Source organism: Panulirus ornatus, chromosome 42 (assembly GCF_036320965.1).
Source record: "Panulirus ornatus isolate Po-2019 chromosome 42, ASM3632096v1, whole genome shotgun sequence".
NCBI lineage: Eukaryota > Metazoa > Arthropoda > Malacostraca > Decapoda > Palinuridae > Panulirus > Panulirus ornatus.
This window is the reverse complement of record NC_092265.1, coordinates 4173269-4191979: the sequence shown is the minus strand read 5'-3', so window position 1 is coordinate 4191979 and position 18711 is coordinate 4173269. Positions and strand designations below refer to the sequence as shown.

The window sequence follows — 18711 nt, the reverse complement described above, 5'->3', positions numbered from 1 at the left end:
TCATCTTTAAGGGAGGAAAGTAGAATGATGTGATCCCTCTCACGTTTCCAGCCCTCAAAGTGTGATATTGAGCAAGCGCAAGAGCCATCAGGAAATCTCGAATTATATTTTGGTGGGGAGGAGGTCTTACCGGAAATACGTGCCAGACTGAGCTATTCAGTAGTTTAATGAGGTTCTGACATACAAGACGATCATAGAGGCAGTGATGGGGAACAAAAGACGGTCAGTGGAGTATAGGTGATGAGACAATAAAGGGAAGCTTTTGCATTACTGGTTAAGACGATCGAAGAGTATCATCTAATCATTCGACTATTGTTGCTAGTGTTTCAAGATGGGAGCACGAGCGATATTACGAAATGGCAGTGTAGGTCGAAAGTGGGAAAAGAATATAGATGGCAGCTCAATGAAAGAAATGATCGGCTGTGAATGCAAAGGCATTATCCCAAAGGATGAAAACTCTACTTGAAGAGGAGAAGGAAACACGAATGAACTAGACCAAGAATCGACCACATCCACAAACGTCAGGTCATCAAACGCTTTCAACTAGATCCGAGAGGGAAACAATACGCCTCATAGAACCCTCACTGGTATCCACGAATTGCGAGGAAATTGGTAGTTAAGAAGGTGAACGCAACCTTACTTTCACCCCCCCACCATGAACTTATGACAAGGAGGGAGTGGAGGTGGTGGTTGTCGAGACGTCTCGCTCAGTCCGTCTCGAGACGAAGGCTTCGAACTATTAAGTATCCAGAAAGCTGAGACGTCTTAAGCTTAGCTTAAACTAATATGAACACCTCGAAGCTAAGCCTGCGTTCGTGTTTGGTAACAGTATTTCAGTTACGACTGACGGTGTCGTGTTTGTGTGTGTGTCGTAACATTGTTACTGATGACTTAGGATTATTCTTCAGTAACACATAATTCCATGAGGCTGTTATGTGATAATTGTGTTCCGAACGGCTTCATAACTGATAACAATGCGCTCCTGCTGATGATATTGCTACTGACAACGTATTGCTGGTGTTTGGTAACAGTGCTCCTTACGGTGTAGTGCTTGTGTCTGGCAACAGTGTTCCTGCTGCTGTCCTGTAGCTTTGCTCGTGTTGGTAACAGTGCTCATGACGGTGAGGAGGCCGGGAGGAGGGAGGGAAGACACAGGTTTTTACCGTCTGGTGAGGAACGTGTGGCGGCATATAAGTACGAGAGCAAGCCCCTGGAGGTCGACCTTAGTTGCTGACTCACAACTGAGAGACGCGAGAGTGACGTCGTCATGTTTGAGTTGCTAATTGTTTGTTTCCGTGTCAACAGCCTTCTCACCACAGGTTGGTGTTAATTGCTCTCCTTGTGTGTGTGTGTGTGTGTGTGTGTGTGTATGTGTTTTTTAAGCAGGTATTTGTTCTGAACTGCTATATGTCTTAGTACTAACACGTATACGTAAATACTTCACATTTAACGTCCACAACTCAGGACAAGAAGTGTGTAAACAAGATAAACGAACGTACTTGCCAACTCTACTGCTTCATTTCACGCCTGCCAGAGGCATCCGAGCCTCGTTAACAGCCGAGAAGAATGCATTCAAGATGCGATTATTAACAGACGATAGCGTGAGATCCCCCATCCCCAGCCAGGGGGGAATACACATGAATGTGAAAAAGAAAATTGAGTACACCTTACTGGAGATGTTTTCTTTGGCTCTGCACATTCTGTGATGACTAAGAGAGTCAGCGATATTTATTGGCATGTTCGAAGTTCTTTGTGTACAGGTGTTGATGCTACGTAAGGTGGGTAAATGTGACTGTGATGATGACGGTAGATATGTCCAACTGAGGATCCTTGATGTGTCTATAATCCACCACAACGATGGTTGTGTGTAATAGCGAAGCCCCTTGTTAGTGCTGGCTAGGTTTATAAGCATTTCACTACTATATTAATATATAGATGGAGATGAGTGTTATATAGGAATCGTATCTTTCATGTAGATGTGCATGTTTTCTAGATGAGTATGAAACATAAAGTTATGTCATAATGCACATTCGTAGGGAGGAGCTGAACATGATAATGTTCATGCCTCGTTTATACGAGCCCTGAAGCAGAGGGGGTGTGTGGTGAGTGGCGTGTTGAGGAGGAGGGGGGTCACAACCCCGTGCTGTTGTCTGTGAGCTCCTCCTCCTCAGGTAAGGTCTTAGAGATTATTGAGCGTGTGAGAGGTGAGTGAATGCTCGGGTAATTATGAGTGAGAACAGAATGCTTACTGCGCTCTTCTCGAGTTGGGGCTGACATGCCAGATCAGAGGAGAACACGATGGTAGTCATTCTGAGGCTCTCTCTCTCTCTCTCTCTCTCTCTCTCTCTCTCTCTCTCTAACACCCTCCTTATGTAAGCCCCCGAAGGTAAATCGAGAGAGACTATGAGCGTAACAATGACCACAAATGCAAACATACTATCACCACCACCTTTTCCCCTGCGACTGGAGAGGAGACAAGGCTTTGGTCATACCTAAAGAGGAGGAGGAGGAAAAGGTCTTGGGTTAACCCAGTCATCAGCCCTTGAGTTCGCTACTGCTGCTCTCACCATGGTCGTCGTGACTGGCAACTACAGATCAAATCTATACCGTCACTGGGAATAATTCATGAGTAGCTTTACTCAGATGACAGTATATAATTATGTGCAGTATCAGTGATAAATCCCAGCCCGCGGACGGTTTTTTACTGACGTGTAAAAAACATCTAATGAGTTTTAATGCCACGTGAATGAGAGAAACTAGAGAAACCTCACAGTGAGATTGAGCAAATAAAACCCCTGACATTATTCGTATACAACACGGAAAATTATGAGAAGGAATTCCCTGCTGTAAATATGAGAGTGTTGTATGAGGAACAACGTATCAGCTGTTGACATGTAAGCCAGTTTGAAAGGCGGCAGCAGCAGCAGCAACCAGCTGTAGCAACAGCCACAACCAGCTGTAGCAACAGCAGCAACAGTAGCAACCAGCTGTACCAGCAGCCAGCTGGAGCGAGGTGGTCTACACTCTTGAGGGGGCGTACAAAGGGGAGTCAGAACTGCTTCGTGATCTTGTGATTCGGAAATTCCTACATGACTCGGAGTCCGCCCGAGAAGGTCCCATGTAGGTCGAGTGGCAGGAGGAACCGGTGTATGTGTGGACGAGCCGAGGAGCTGTGTGTGTGTGTGTGTGTGTGTGTGTGGTGTGTGTGTGTTTGTGTGTGCGTGTGTTCCACAAAGTCAACAGAGATTCGGTCTTGGGTTCGTCTGTCATATGTATATACAGGAGAGACGACAGAATTATTTCTTTTGCTTATTTTTTTTGAGTCTGTGTGGATGTGGAGGGAAGAAAGAGGGAGGGGAAGATGATGGTACTCAGGGCAGATGATTCGGCAAAGACTGAGGGTCATAATTCGCAAAGAGGGAATGGGAAAAAAAAAAAAGAAAATGCCCATATTGAAACAAGACGTGTGTTTAAGTTTTCTCTTTTGGCATCTCATTTTATGAGCGTGGATAAGTGATTTCAGGTTGAGGGCGAGAGTCGTACTTTCTAAGTGTGATATAGCTGACCGAGGACATTGTAGGCCATCTCTTAAAAAATGCCCCTCAGAATCCCTCCTTCCCTTCCCTCCTTCCCTCCATATATGGAGGGAAGGGCATGGGGTGTTGGCATGGGGTATTTCCTTGCAACCTTTGCCACTCGCGGTTACCAAATGGTTGCATGTACCAACCCAGCCATAATGGTATATTACTTGCCACGTGAAGGATCGCAGTGTGTGAATGTGTGTGTGTGTGTGTGTGTGTGTGTGTGTGTGTGTGTGTTACATCCGCCTCACCTTACACCGCTGGTGTAAAAGTCTCATCTTTAGGGAGGCTGTATCATTGTCAGTTGACGAAACAGGACATAGTCTCTTCAGTTACCTTCTAGCTTGAAATGAGTCCATCCTGCCCCTGCTACTGGTTGTAGCGCAGCCTTGGAGCTGCAGAAGCCCCTGGGAGATGGTCATGGAATAACACCAGTACCCATTCTGATAACAACATGAATGTATGTATACATACATGTATATGTATTTGTATTAATACATATGAATGTTTGTGTATCTGTATATTTTGCCAAGATTAATAGAATATATTTTTGATCAATATAGGAAAGGTCTCAGAAGTATACGTGTGTCAATGTGCATAGAAATATATTTAGTGCGTCGTAATATATGAAAATATGTGAAATTTTGTAGATTTCAAGTTTGTGTTCAACAGTACCCCTCGCTTGATCGGAGATGATCATATACCGAAACTCCATCAAGTCTCGAGCACAGAGTGAGCGAAGTGAGCAAGTTCGGCATACCAGAGCGCAGCGAACGCGAGCGAAACGAGTGAAATATATATTAAAAAAAAAGGATTCCCATAGCAATTATGGACCAAGCGAGTAATATCGCCATTACGACGAATCAGGACAGCAAGATCACCACACAGCCTTTATGAACCAAGCAAGTGGCAATATCACAGTCACTGCGAACCGATAACCCTACAGTGAAGATCATAACCAACCAACGTGGTCATATTATCTTTCTCCCCACATCACGTCTGCCCCTCTCCCTGGGGTGCTGCCGCAACTTTCTCCTCCTTGGCGGCACAGCTGCTGGCACCTAGCGAGCAGCCAGGACGCAATCTGTGTCATGTTCGGTGCCGAGGCGTTTGTGTTGCGACGCTCGCTCAGCGTTTGTGTTGCCACGCTCGCTCAGCGTTTGTGTTGCCACGCTCGCTCTGCGTTTGTGAAGCGACGCTCGCTTAGCGTTTGTGTCGCGAAGCTCGCTCAGCGTTTGTGTTGCCACGCTCGCTCTGCGTTTGTGCTGCGACGCTCACTGAAAGGAAGAATTCTTAGGTATTCGTATGTTGCATACCACACGTACCCGTGGTTGGTTGGTGAAGTTCGCGTCCCTGTGGGCTTTCTGACGCTGCAACGAACAGCATCGGAAGTGATGACATAAACATATATACTTTTTTCAATGACTGTGGTCCACTAATGGCTAATGACTGGTAGTGAGATATATATGTATGTGTGTTATTTCAAGCATAGGCAGTATGTCTTTACGCTCACTGTTTCGAGAAAGAATGTACATAGCGACAATAGCCCAAGATTGAATGTTGAAGTGCGAGTGTGTGTGTGTGTGTGTGTGTGTGTGTGTGTGTGTGTGAGTGTAGAAAGTTAGGTATATTGAAGCAGTTCGTTGTATTCAGTGAACGATAAGTTGATATGGCTGTTTGCTGTGTTATATTCATACATCATGCATTTTTACACGTCTGTTATAAATCGCTTGTCATACCGCAAGTAAAAGCTTAGCTTCATTCATCGTGTATTCATATCAGGTGACAAAGCGGATTTAGGTGGCGGTGAGAGCGGCCTGGTCAACACCGTTCGTGCTTAAACTCTCCCGCGTTTCTTCCCGGAGCAAGAGAAAGATGGAATCCCTTTGAGTGTCCGAAGTGTTATCATCTCTTAGGAACTAACTAGAAAAGCTAAAAATCGCCCATTGTAATGCCAGTCGTGGTGTGTGTGTGTATGTGTGTGTGTGTGTGTGTACCAACTGACATTACTTCCATATAGGCTTCCACATATTCTTAAGAGCATCGACTAAGTTGAAATAGTCACCGTAAATACCTCCAACGAGATATCAAGACCTTGTGAGGTTTCCCAGGCTTGTTAATGCTGTCTTACACTTAAAAGATTCAACTAGTGATATACTCGACCACATAGTTTCCTTTCTCAGTCACTTTAATCAGTATTAAACGAACTTAAGTTAATAATAAAGAGTGATGACTTGCATCGAGGGGAAGACGTCCGTAGCCTAGTATGTATGGCTGACTTTGAGTGTATCCAAGTAATACTACTACTACTTATAATACTACACATGTCCCAGTGTCACGACTGGGGACTGACATCCGGCCATACATGTCCTGGAGCAGGTCGCTGCTTGGATCTCTACGAGACACACATGACCTGGGATATGACATGGGATGCTGGTCGACAATGGGGACCAGCTTCAGCCACACAGGAGGAAAAAGAAAGGAATTAAGCACGAAACTTAGAGAACCTGTTGTGCCGGATGTGACCACAAGCAAAAGTTTCACTGTGCGAAATTCGCGGGCGAGGAAGAGGCGTGTCGACATGACTCCCTCCCCGCTCAGTCACCACACGGAGGCCTGGCTTGGAGCACGTACATACCCTTGCCTGAGAGTATGACCACCGTCCCAGGGTCCAGGAGACGAGATGGAAAAAGGGGAGGGCGCTGGAATGTACTGAGAAATACTAGAACATCGTCTGTCGCTGTGGAACCTCAAGGAAATAAGTAAAGGAACTCAACGAAATAATCAGAGGAACTCAAGGAAATGATCAGAGGAACTCAAGGAACTTAAGGTTTGAGAGCACCTGGCGGGGTAAATGGCTGGAATGTATGAAAAAGGTCTTAACGCCCAAGGGAAGGTAATGGTCTTACTCTCACTTCTGATACTGGTGTTGGTCCAGCGGTCTGTGTGGCTGTACAAGCTAGTCCAGCGATCTGTGTATGTGTACGCTGGTCCAGCGGTCCGTGTGTGTGTGTGTGTGTGTGTACCTTGATCCAGCAGTCAGTCAGTACATTTCACAAGACGTCTTGCTTCATACAATGACAATAGCACTTCCTTTAAGTCGATATCTACGAAAGAATTTTGCAGCTATTTCTCTTTTTATAGTTTCCAGCCTTGCGTATCCTCTCAGGCTTTGGTTTCCTCTCAGCTTTCACCGTTTCCTCCCATATTTCACCGTGGAATCTTCACTGTCCACATATTCAAGCAGTGAAAGGTCACTGTTCCCAATGTCGATCGACCTTGGTGTCTAGCTTGGTGAAGTGATCGTAGTGTTTTCTCCTCACCTCCTCCCGTGTGGTGGTCCTTCACACCCCAGGGGCGTTGGCCTCACTCCATCATCCTCATCCTCTCCGTGTGGTGGTCCTTCACCCCAGGGGCGTTGGCCTCACCCCACGTGTAACCCCGACCCCTCACCCCTTCGTATGATGGTCTCCAGACCACCACCACCCAGTGTGGTGGGCCATGACCTGACACTTTCTCTGGTTTTCTCCCCTGGCCTGAGCAACGCGGAAGGCATTCGACTGGTCATGGGGTGGAAGTCGAGTCACGGTCTGTCCGCGCTTCGCCATGCCTCCTCAACACAGTGGGCCAGACAATATCCACCAGCTTCACTCACTTGCCCACCACCATCTATAGTTCCTCATTTTATTTTTTCTATTACGTCTCTTGACCTGTAAGAAATGGGATGAGATTCTATGGGCTTAAAAATCAAATATTTAAGTAGAGTTTTGGAAGACTTTGAGAAAAGAATTAGCGAAAGCAGTGGGATTAAAGCGGGCTCTGATCATATGATATATTGAAATATTCTTTCAGGCAATATTCATACGTTCTCACTCGGTAACTGAGGTAAAAGATGGATTCTAATGGAGCAGTGATAAGGTAAGGGGTAGAGATCAGGTAAGGGTCAGTAATGCAGTAAGGGAACAGTGACTAGGTAAGGGAGACAGGGTGAAGGTAAAAGCTAATGTGAAGACTCAGCAGACATTACTCTCAACCCCCCAAAAATATAGATTGCTTTTTCATCAAGAGAAACGAGGCTTTTAAAGTGAATGTGATATCCTATAGTAGGGCAGGGAGGAGCAGCGCATGGTGAAGCTAGTGCTACACGTTAGGACGGAGCTGTGTGTGTGTGTGTGTGTGTGTGTGTGTAACTGTGTATGGTATACCTGTGAGGCGCCCCCGTGAGCAGCAGCCACACTCCCTTACAGCCTCGCTTCGCCTCACCGATACAAACACACATACACACACACACACACACACACCCACACCCACACACACACACACACATACTGCGCACACGCACCCACACACACACACACACACACACTCACACACACACACACACACACACACACACACACACATTCACACACACACACACACACACACACACACACACACGTATATACGGCGGGCGGTTTCACTGAGTAATAACCCACCTTATGATCCTCTGTCAGGCTCGCGCGGCGGAGGACCGGGAGGAAAGGGTTAAGTTTGTAGGGGTGTTGTAGTTGTAGGGGGGAGGGAGGGGGGGAGGGTATGAATAAGGGGGATGTGTGTGTGTGTGTGTGTGTGTCGGACTGGCCGACTCCGCCCGCTATGGACCCCCTTCCCCCATTATCCCCAACCTCTTCCCCGCCCCCCCACACCACACACACACCCATAGAAAAAGAGTGACGGACGGACCCTCCTCGTGTCGCAATCTATGGGAGCTGTGGTGGGTGAGGGGCGGCGTGTGAAGGGGTGGGGAAATGTGCTGAGGAGGAACTGGAGCACACACACACACACACACACACACACACGCCTACTGCCGTAGATAGGTAGGTAGGTAGGTACGCGCGGGTCCGTGTGAGACACTGGGTACGTGACGCCTATCGACACAAAGTGGCGGGCGGAGGAGGAGGGAAGAGGACGAACAACAGCAGCAGCAGTAGCTCCCTCACTACTGACGAAGGAGAGGAGGAGGGGGCAGGGGGTGGGGGTAGCAGTAGTAGTAGTGGTGATGTTTGAATATCGTGGATGTATCTATAGATATCCTTTTTTTTTATATATATATATCCGCACGATAGAGCTATGTTTTGGCCGAGCGTGAGAGCAGTGCATAAATATCGAGACTGTGAAGAATATTCGTCGTGGAGAATCTTTAGCTCGGAGTTGAGGGGGAATATTGATTTAAATTGTGGGCTTCTAGGATTGATCTGTATCATCATTACTATCATCATTAATCATTATCATCATAATCATTAGCAATCACTGTTGTTGTTATCATTAGTACTATTAATATCAATTTCATTATCAATTCTATTAACATTATTGGTTTATTATCTTCATTTTATACATTTGTGTGTGTGTGTGCGCGTGTGTGTGTGTTTGTATGTGTGTCCGAGTATAAAATGTGTTAGTTTTCTTCCACGCCAACAGATGGCGCCTCTTTGCACTTAACCAACTTTTTTCCTACATATTGCACCCGTGTCACGTCTACCTGTAACCATCACGCATGTCAAATACCCAGTAAGTTCAACATATGACTTCTAAATCGTAATGTGATAAATACTATAGATTTAGCGATACTAACATTGGTCAAATGTACAGTTAGAGTACGTACGGTTTTATGATTCTCCTCAACACCTGACGAAGGTGTTCTTAACGCTCAACTGGTGGTTTGTAACAGGGCACTTACGGGCCTATAACGATCGATAGAGCAAAAAACTAATGATATAAGCCGCCAAGCAACTATGGGTTAAAAACTCTGGAAGACGAAACTTATTGGGATCGAATCCTAAGTGGAGTTGACGTCAATATATAAAAAAAAGAAATTCCACTCCATTTATTAATCCAGAACCAACAACGGATTACGTCGTCGCCTGAGATGACAAGGTCGAGACAATACTTGCTACAGGAGGATGTGGTCTTCCTTATCGTCCAATGCTCTTAGAGTCTAAGTTCTTCCTTCCCCCACTGTTGAATTGCTCCAGCAGGACCCACCCGGAGCCAGCAGATACGGTGAAAACCTCTAATCACCTGTTCCCTTCTTATAATCCTATGAAAAAACTAAAAAAAAAGCATAGGTGAGGTTCTATATTACCCCTTTTGAATTGGATTATGTGTAGTTTCACCTGAAATGGAAAGAATTTGGATAAAAAAGATATATTAAAGAATAATATAAGAGTAAAGAATGATAGAATCACACACACAGACACACACACACACACACACGCCTACTGCCGTAGGTAGGTAGGAAGGTAGGTACGCGCCGGCCCGTGTGAGACACTGTGTACGTGACGCCTATCGACACAAAGTGGCGGGCGGAGGAGGAGGGAAGAGGACGAACAACAGCAGCAGTAGCAGCAGCAGTAGCTCCCTCACTACTGACGAAGGAGAGGAGGAGGGGGCAGGGGGTGGGGGTAGCAGTAGTAGTAGTGGTGATGTTTGAATATCGTGGATGTATCTATAGATATCCTCTTTTTTTTATATATATATATCCGCACGATAGAGCTATGTTTTGGCCGAGCGTGAGAGCAGTGCATAAATATCGAGACTGTGAAGAATATTCGTCGTGGAGAATCTTTAGCTCGGAGTTGAGGGGGAATATTGATTTAAATTGTGGGCTTCTAGGATTGATCTGTATCATCATCATCATTGCTATCATCATTAATCATTATCATCATAATCATTAGCAATCACTGTTGTTGTTATCATTAGCACTATTAATATCAATTTCATTATTAATTCTATTAACATTATCGGTTGTATTATCTTCATTTTATACATGTGTGTGTGTGTGTGTGTGTGTGTGTGTGTGTGTGCGTGTGTGTGTTTGTATGTGTGTCCGATTATAAAATGTGTTAGTTTTCTTCCACGCCAACAGATGGCGCCTCTTTGCACTTAACCAACTTTTTTCCTACATATTGCACCCGTGTCACGTCTACCTGTATCCATCACGCTTGTCAAATACCCAATAAGTTCAACATATGACTTTTAAATCGTAGTGTGATAAATGCCATAGATTTAGCGATTCTAACATTGGTCAAATGTACAGTTAGAGTCCGTACGGTCTTATGATTCGCCTCAGCACCCGACGAAGGTGTTCGAAACGTTCAACTAGTGGTTTGTAACAAGGCCCTTACCGGCCTATAACGATCGATAGAGCAAAAAACTAATGATATAAGCCGCCAAGCAACTATGGGTTAAAAACTCTGGAAGACGAAACTTATTGGGATCGAATCCCAAGTGGAGTTGACGTCAATATATGAAAAAGAGAAATTCCACTCCATTGATTAATCCAGAACCAACGGCGGAATACGTCGTCGCCTGAGATGACAAGGTTGAGACAATACTTTCTACAGGAGGATGTGGTCTTCCTTATCGTCCAATGCTCTTAGAGTCTAAGTTCTTCCTTCCCCCGCTGTTGAATTGCTCCAGCAGGACCCACCCGGAGCCAGCAGGTAGGGTGAAAACCTCTAATCACCTGTTCCCTTCTTATGATCCTATGAAAAAACTGAAAAAAAAGCATAGATGAGGTTCTATATTATCCCTTTTGAATTGGATTATGTGTAGTTTCACCTGAAATGGAAAGAATTTGGATAAAAAAGATGTATTAAAGAATAATCTAAGAGTAAAGAATGATAGAATCACACACACACACACGCCTACTGCCGTAGGGAGGTAGGTAGGTAGGTGCGTGCGGGTCCGTGTGAGACACTGGGTACGTGACGCCTATCGACACAAAGTGGCGGGCGGAGGAGGAGGGAAGAGGACGAACAACAGCAGCAGCAGAAGCTCCCTCACTACTGACGAAGGAGAGGAGGAGGGGGCAGGGGGTGGGGGTAGCAGTAGTAGTAGTGGTGATGTTTGAATATCGTGGATGTATCTATAGATATCCTTTTTTTTTTATATATATATATCCGCACGATAGAGCTATGTTTTGGCCGAGCGTGAGAGCAGTGCATAAATATCGAGACTGTGAAGAATATTCGTCGTGGAGAATCTTTAGCTCGGAGTTGAGGGGGAATATTGATTTAAATTGTGGGCTTCTAGGATTGATCTGTATCATCATTACTATCATCATTAATCATTATCATCATAATCATTAGCAATCACTGTTGTTATCATTAGTACTATTAATATCAATTTCATTATTAATTCTATTAACATTATCGGTTGTATTATCTTCATTTTATACATGTGTGTGTGTGTGTGTGTGCGCGTGTGTGTGTTTGTATGTGTGTCCGAGTATAAAATGTGTTAGTTTTCTTCCACGCCAACAGATGGCGCCTCTTTGCACTTAACCAACTTTTTTCCTACATATTGCACCCGTGTCACGTCTACCTGTAACCATCACGCATGTCAAATACCCAATAAGTTCAACATATGACTTCTAAATCGTAATGTGATAAATACTATAGATTTAGCGATACTAACATTGGTCAAATGTACAGTTAGAGTACGTACGGTTTTATGATTCGCCTCAACACCTGACGAAGGTGTTCTTAACGCTCAACTGGTGGTTTGTAACAGGGCACTTACGGGCCTATAACGATCGATAGAGCAAAAAACTAATGATATAAGCCGCCAAGCAACAATGGGTTAAAAACTCTGGGAGACCAAACTTATTGGGATCGAATCCTAAGTGGAGTTGACGTCAATATATAAAAAAAAGAAATTCCACTCCATTTATTAATCCAGAACCAACAACGGAATACGTCGTCGCCTGAGATGACAAGGTCGAGACAATACTTGCTACAGGAGGATGTGGTCGTCCTTATGGTCCAATGCTCTTAGAGTCTAAGTTGTTCCTTCCCCCACTGTTGAATTGCTCCAGCAGAACCCACCCGGAGCCAGCAGATACGGTGAAAACCTCTAATCACCTGTTCCCTTCTTATAATCCTATGAAAAAACTGAAAAAAAAAGCATAGGTGAGGTTCTATATTACCCCTTTTGAATTGGATTATGTGTAGTTTCACCTGAAATGGAAAGAATTTGGATAAAAAAGATGTATTAAAGAATAATCTAAGAGTAAAGAATGATAGAATCACACACACATACACACGCGTACTGCCGTAGGGAGGTAGGTAGGTAGGTTCGCGCGGGTCCGTGTGAGACACTGGGTACGTGACGCCTATCGACACAAAGTGGCGGGCGGAGGAGGAGGGAAGAGGACGAACAACAGCAGCAGTAGCAGCAGCAGTAGCTCCCTCACTACTGACGAAGGAGAGGAGGAGGGGGCAGGGGGTGGGGGTAGCAGTAGTAGTGGTGGTGATGTTTGAATATCGTGGATGTATCTATAGATATCCTCTTTTATATATATATATATATATATATATATATATATATATATATATATATATATATATATATATATATATATCCGCACGATAGAGCTATGTTTTGGCCGAGCGTGAGAGCAGTGCATAAATATCGAGACTGTGAAGAATATTCGTCGTGGAGAATCTTTAGCTCGAGTTGAGGGGGAATATTGATTTAAATTGTGGGCTTCTAGGATTGATCTGTATCATCATTACTATCATCATTAATCATTATCATCATAATCATTAGCAATCACTGTTGTTGTTATCATTAGTACTATTAATATCAATTTCATTATCAATTCTATTAACATTATTGGTTTATTATCTTCATTTTATACATTGTGTGTGTGTGTGTGTGTGTGTGTGTGTGTGTGCGCGTGTGTGTGTTTGTATAAAATGTGTTAGTTTTCTTCCACGCCAACAGATGGCGCCTCTTTGCACTTAACCAACTTTTTTCCTTCATATTGCACCCGTGTCACGTCTACCTGTATCCATCACGCTTGTCAAATACCCAATAAGTTCAACATATGACTTCTAAATCGTAATGTGATAAATACTATAGATTTAGCGATTCTAACATTGGTCAAATGTACAGTTAGAGTCCGTACGGTCTTATGATTCGCCTCAGCACCCGACGAAGGTGTTCGAAACGTTCAACTAGTGGTTTGTAACAAGGCACTTACCGGCCTATAACGATCGATAGAGCAAAAAACTAATGATATAAGCCGCCAAGCAACTATGGGTTAAAAACTCTGGAAGACGAAACTTATTGGGATCGAATCCCAAGTGGAGTTGACGTCAATATATGAAAAAGAGAAATTCCACTCCATTGATTAATCCAGAACCAACGACGGAATACGTCGTCGCCTGAGATGACAAGGTTGAGACAATACTTTCTACAGGAGGATGTGGTCTTCCTTATCGTCCAATGCTCTTAGAGTCTAAGTTCTTCCTTCCCCCGCTGTTGAATTGCTCCAGCAGGACCCACCCGGAGCCAGCAGATATGGTGAAAACCTCTAATCACCTGTTCCCTTCTTATGATCCTATGAAAAAACTGAAAAAAAAGCATAGGTGAGGTTCTTAATTATCCCTTTTGAATTGGATTATGTGTAGTTTCAACTGAAATGGAAAGAATTTGGATAAAAAAGATGTATTAAAGAATAATCTAAGAGTAAAGAATGATAGAATCACACACACACACACACGCGTACTGCCGTAGGGAGGTAGGTAGGTAGGTACGCGCGGGTCCGTGTGAGACACTGGGTACGTGACGCCTATCGACACAAAGTGGCGGGCGGAGGAGGAGGGAAGAGGACGAACAACAGCAGCAGCAGCAGTAGCTCCCTCACTACTGACGAAGGAGAGGAGGAGGGGGCAGGGGGTGGGGGTAGCAGTAGTAGTAGTGGTGATGTTTGAATATCGTGGATGTATCTATAGATATCCTCTTTTTTTTATATATATATATCCGCACGATAGAGCTATGCTTTGGCCGAGCGTGAGAGCAGTGCATAAATATCGAGACTGTGAAGAATATTCGTCGTGGAGAATCTTTAGCTCGGAGTTGAGGGGGAATATTGATTTCAATTGTGGGCTTCTAGGATTGATCTGTATCATCATTACTATCATCATTAATCAATATCATCATAATCATTAGCAATCACTATTGTTGTTTCATTAGTACTATTAATATCAATTTCATTATCAATTCTATTAACATTATTGGTTTATTATCTTCATTTTATACATTTGTGTGTGTGTGTGTGTGTGTGTGTGTGTGTGTGCGCGTGTGTGTGTTTGTATGTGTGTCCGAGTATAAAATGTGTTAGTTTTCTTCCACGCCAACAGATGGCGCCTCTTTGCACTTAACCAACTTTTTTCCTACATATTGCACCCGTGTCACGTCTACCTGTAACCATCACGCTTGTCAAATACCCAGTAAGTTCATCATATGACTTCTAAATCGTAATGTGATAAATACTATAGATTTAGCGATACTAACATTGGTCAAATGTACAGTTAGAGTACGTACGGTTTTATGATTCGCCTCAACACCTGACGAAGGTGTTCTTAACGCTCAACTGGTGGTTTGTAACAGGGCACTTACGGGCCTATAACGATCGATAGAGCAAAAAACTAATGATATAAGCCGCCAAGCAACTATGGGTTAAAAACTCTGGAAGACGAAACTTATTGGGATCGAATCCTAAGTGGAGTTGACGTCAATATATAAAAAAAAGAAATTCCACTCCATTTATTAATCCAGAACCAACAACGGATTACGTCGTCGCCTGAGATGACAAGGTCGAGACAATACTTGCTACAGGAGGATGTGGTCTTCCTTATGGTCCAATGCTCTTAGAGTCTAAGTTCTTCCTTCCCCCACTGTTGAATTGCTCCAGCAGGACCCACCCGGAGCCAGCAGATACGGTGAAAACCTCTAATCACCTGTTCCCTTCTTATAATCCTATGAAAAATCTAAAAAAAAAGCATAGGTGAGGTTCTATATTACCCCTTTTGGATTGGATTATGTGTAGTTTCACCTGAAATGGAAAGAATTTGGATAAAAAAGATGTATTAAAGAATAATCTAAGAGTAAAGAATGATAGAATCACACACACAGACACACACACATACACACGCCTACTGCCGTAGGTAGGTAGGAAGGTAGGTACGCGCCGGCCCGTGTGAGACACTGTGTACGTGACGCCTATCGACACAAAGTGGCGGGCGGAGGAGGAGGGAAGAGGACGAACAACAGCAGCAGTAGCAGCAGCAGTAGCTCCCTCACTACTGACGAAGGAGAGGAGGAGGGGGCAGGGGGTGGGGGTAGCAGTAGTAGTGGTGGTGATGTTTGAATATCGTGGATGTATCTATAGATATCCTTTTTTTTTTTATATATATATATATATCCGCACGATAGAGCTATGTTTTGGCCGAGCGTGAGAGCAGTGCATAAATATCGAGACTGTGAAGAATATTCGTCGTGGAGAATCTTTAGCTCGGAGTTGAGGGGGAATATTGATTTAAATTGTGGGCTTCTAGGATTGATATGTATCAACATCATCATTGCTATCATCATTAATCATTATCATCATAATCATTAGCAATCACTATTGTTGTTATCATTAGTACTATTAATATCAATTTCATTATTAATTCTATTAACATTATCGGTTGTATTATCTTCATTTTATACATTTGTGTGTGTGTGTGTGTGTGTGTGTGTGTGTGTGTGCGCGTGTGTGTGTGTTTGTATGTGTGTCCGAGTATAAAATGTGTTAGTTTTCTTCCACGCCAACAGATGGCGCCTCTTTGCACTTAACCAACTTTTTTCCTACATATTGCACCCGTGTCACGTCTACCTGTAACCATCACGCATGTCAAATACCCAATAAGTTCAACATATGACTTCTAAATCGTAATGTGATAAATACTATAGATTTAGCGATACTAACATTGGTCAAATGTACAGTTAGAGTACGTACGGTTTTATGATTCGCCTCAACACCTGACGAAGGTGTTCTTAACGCTCAACTGGTGGTTTGTAACAGGGCACTTACGGGCCTATAACGATCGATAGAGCAAAAAACTAATGATATAAGCCGCCAAGCAACTATGGGTTAAAAACTCTGGAAGACGAAACTTATTGGGATCGAATCCTAAGTGGAGTTGACGTCAATATATAAAAAAAAGAAATTCCACTCCATTTATTAATCCAGAACCAACAACGGATTACGTCGTCGCCTGAGATGACAAGGTCGAGACAATACTTGCTACAGGAGGATGTGGTCTTCCTTATCGTCCAATGCTCTTAGAGTCTAAGTTCTTCCTTCCCCCACTGTTGAATTGCTCCAGCAGGACCCACCCGGAGCCAGCAGATACGGTGAAAACCTCTAATCACCTGTTCCCTTCTTATAATCCTATGAAAAAACTAAAAAAAAAGCATAGGTGAGGTTCTATATTACCCCTTTTGAATTGGATTATGTGTAGTTTCACCTGAAATTGAAAGAATTTGGATAAAAAAGATGTATTAAAGAATAATCTAAGAGTAAAGAATGATAGAATCACACACACACACACGCCTACTGCCGTAGGGAGGTAGGAAGGTAGGTACGCGCGGGTCCGTGTGAGACACTGGGTACGTGACGCCTATCGACACAAAGTGGCGGGCGGAGGAGGAGGGAAGAGGACGAACAACAGCAGCAGAAGCAGTAGCTCCCTCACTACTGACGAAGGAGAGGAGGAGGGGGCAGGGGGTGGGGGTAGCAGTAGTAGTAGTGGTGATGTTTGAATATCGTGGATGTATCTATAGATATCCTTTTTTTATATATATATATATATCCGCACGATAGAGCTATGTTTTGGCCGAGCGTGAGAGCAGTGCATAAATATCGAGACTGTGAAGAATATTCGTCGTGGAGAATCTTTAGCTCGGAGTTGAGGGGGAATATTGATTTAAATTGTGGGCTTCTAGGATTGATATGTATCATCATTACTATCATCATTAATCATTATCATCATAATCATTAGCAATCACTGTTGTTATCATTAGTACTATTAATATCAATTTCATTATTAATTCTATTAACATTATCGGTTGTATTATCTTCATTTTATACATCTGTGTGTGTGTGTGTGTGTGTGTGTGTGCGCGTGTGTGTGTGTGTTTGTATGTGTGTCCGAGTATAAAATGTGTTAGTTTTCTTCCACGCCAACAGATGGCGCCTCTTTGCACTTAACCAACTTTTTTCCTACATATTGCACCCGTGTCACGTCTACCTGTATCCATCACGCTTGTCAAATACCCAATAAGTTCAACATATGACTTTTAAATCGTAGTGTGATAAATGCCATAGATTTAGCGATTCTAACATTGGTCAAATGTACAGTTAGAGTCCGTACGGTCTTATGATTCGCCTCAACACCTGACGAAGGTGTTCGAAACGTTCAACTAGTGGTTTGTAACAAGGCACTTACCGGCCTATAACGATCGATAGAGCAAAAAAACTAATGATATAAGCCGCCAAGCAACTATGGGTTAAAAACTCTGGAAGACGAAACTTATTGGGATCGAATCCCAAGTGGAGTTGACGTCAATATATGAAAAAAAAGAAATTCCACTCCATTGATTAATCCAGAACCAACGACGGAATACGTCGTCGCCTGAGATGACAAGGTCGAGACAATACTTTCTACAGGAGGATGTGGTCTTCCTTATCGTCCAATGCTCTTAGAGTCTAAGTTGTTCCTTCCCCCGCTGTTGAATTGCTCCAGCAGGACCCACCCGGAGCCAGCAGGTAGGGTGAAAACCTCTAATCACCTGTTCCCTTCTTATGATCCTATGAAAAAACTGAAAAAAAAGCATAGGTCAGGTTCTATATTATCCCTTTTGAATTGGATTATGTGTAGTTTCACCTGAAATGGAAAGAATTTGGATAAAAAAGATGTATTAAAGAATAATCTAAGAGGAAAGAATGATAGAATCACACACACACACGCCTACTGCCGTAGGGAGGTAGGTAGGTAGGTGCGCGCGGGTCCGTGTGAGACACTGGGTACGTGACGCCTATCGACACAAAGTGGCGGGCGGAGGAGGAGGGAAGAGGACGAACAACAGCAGCAGCAGAAGCTCCCTCACTACTGACGAAGGAGAGGAGGAGAGGGCTGGGGGTGGGGGTAGCAGTAGTAGTAGTGGTGATGTTTGAATATCGTGGATGTATCTATAGATATCCTTTTTTTTTTTATATATATATATCCGCACGATAGAGCTATGTTTTGGCCGA

The 18711-nt window shown here is 43.7% G+C and overlaps 1 protein-coding gene across 2 annotated transcripts in view; it reads left to right on the top strand.

Annotated features, from left to right (window-relative positions):
- Nucleotides 1-18711, top strand: part of LOC139761832 (uncharacterized) — a 40150-nt gene that overhangs the window by 9750 nt on the left and 11689 nt on the right. The window contains exon 1 of one of the 2 annotated variants that reach the window (XM_071686361.1): nucleotides 1151-1319. The exons of the other annotated variant lie outside the window; for it this stretch is intronic. The gene's annotated coding sequence lies outside the window, so the exon portion shown is untranslated. Of the gene's footprint in view, nucleotides 1-1150; nucleotides 1320-18711 lie in introns of those variants that run through there. 2 annotated transcript variants of the gene reach the window in all.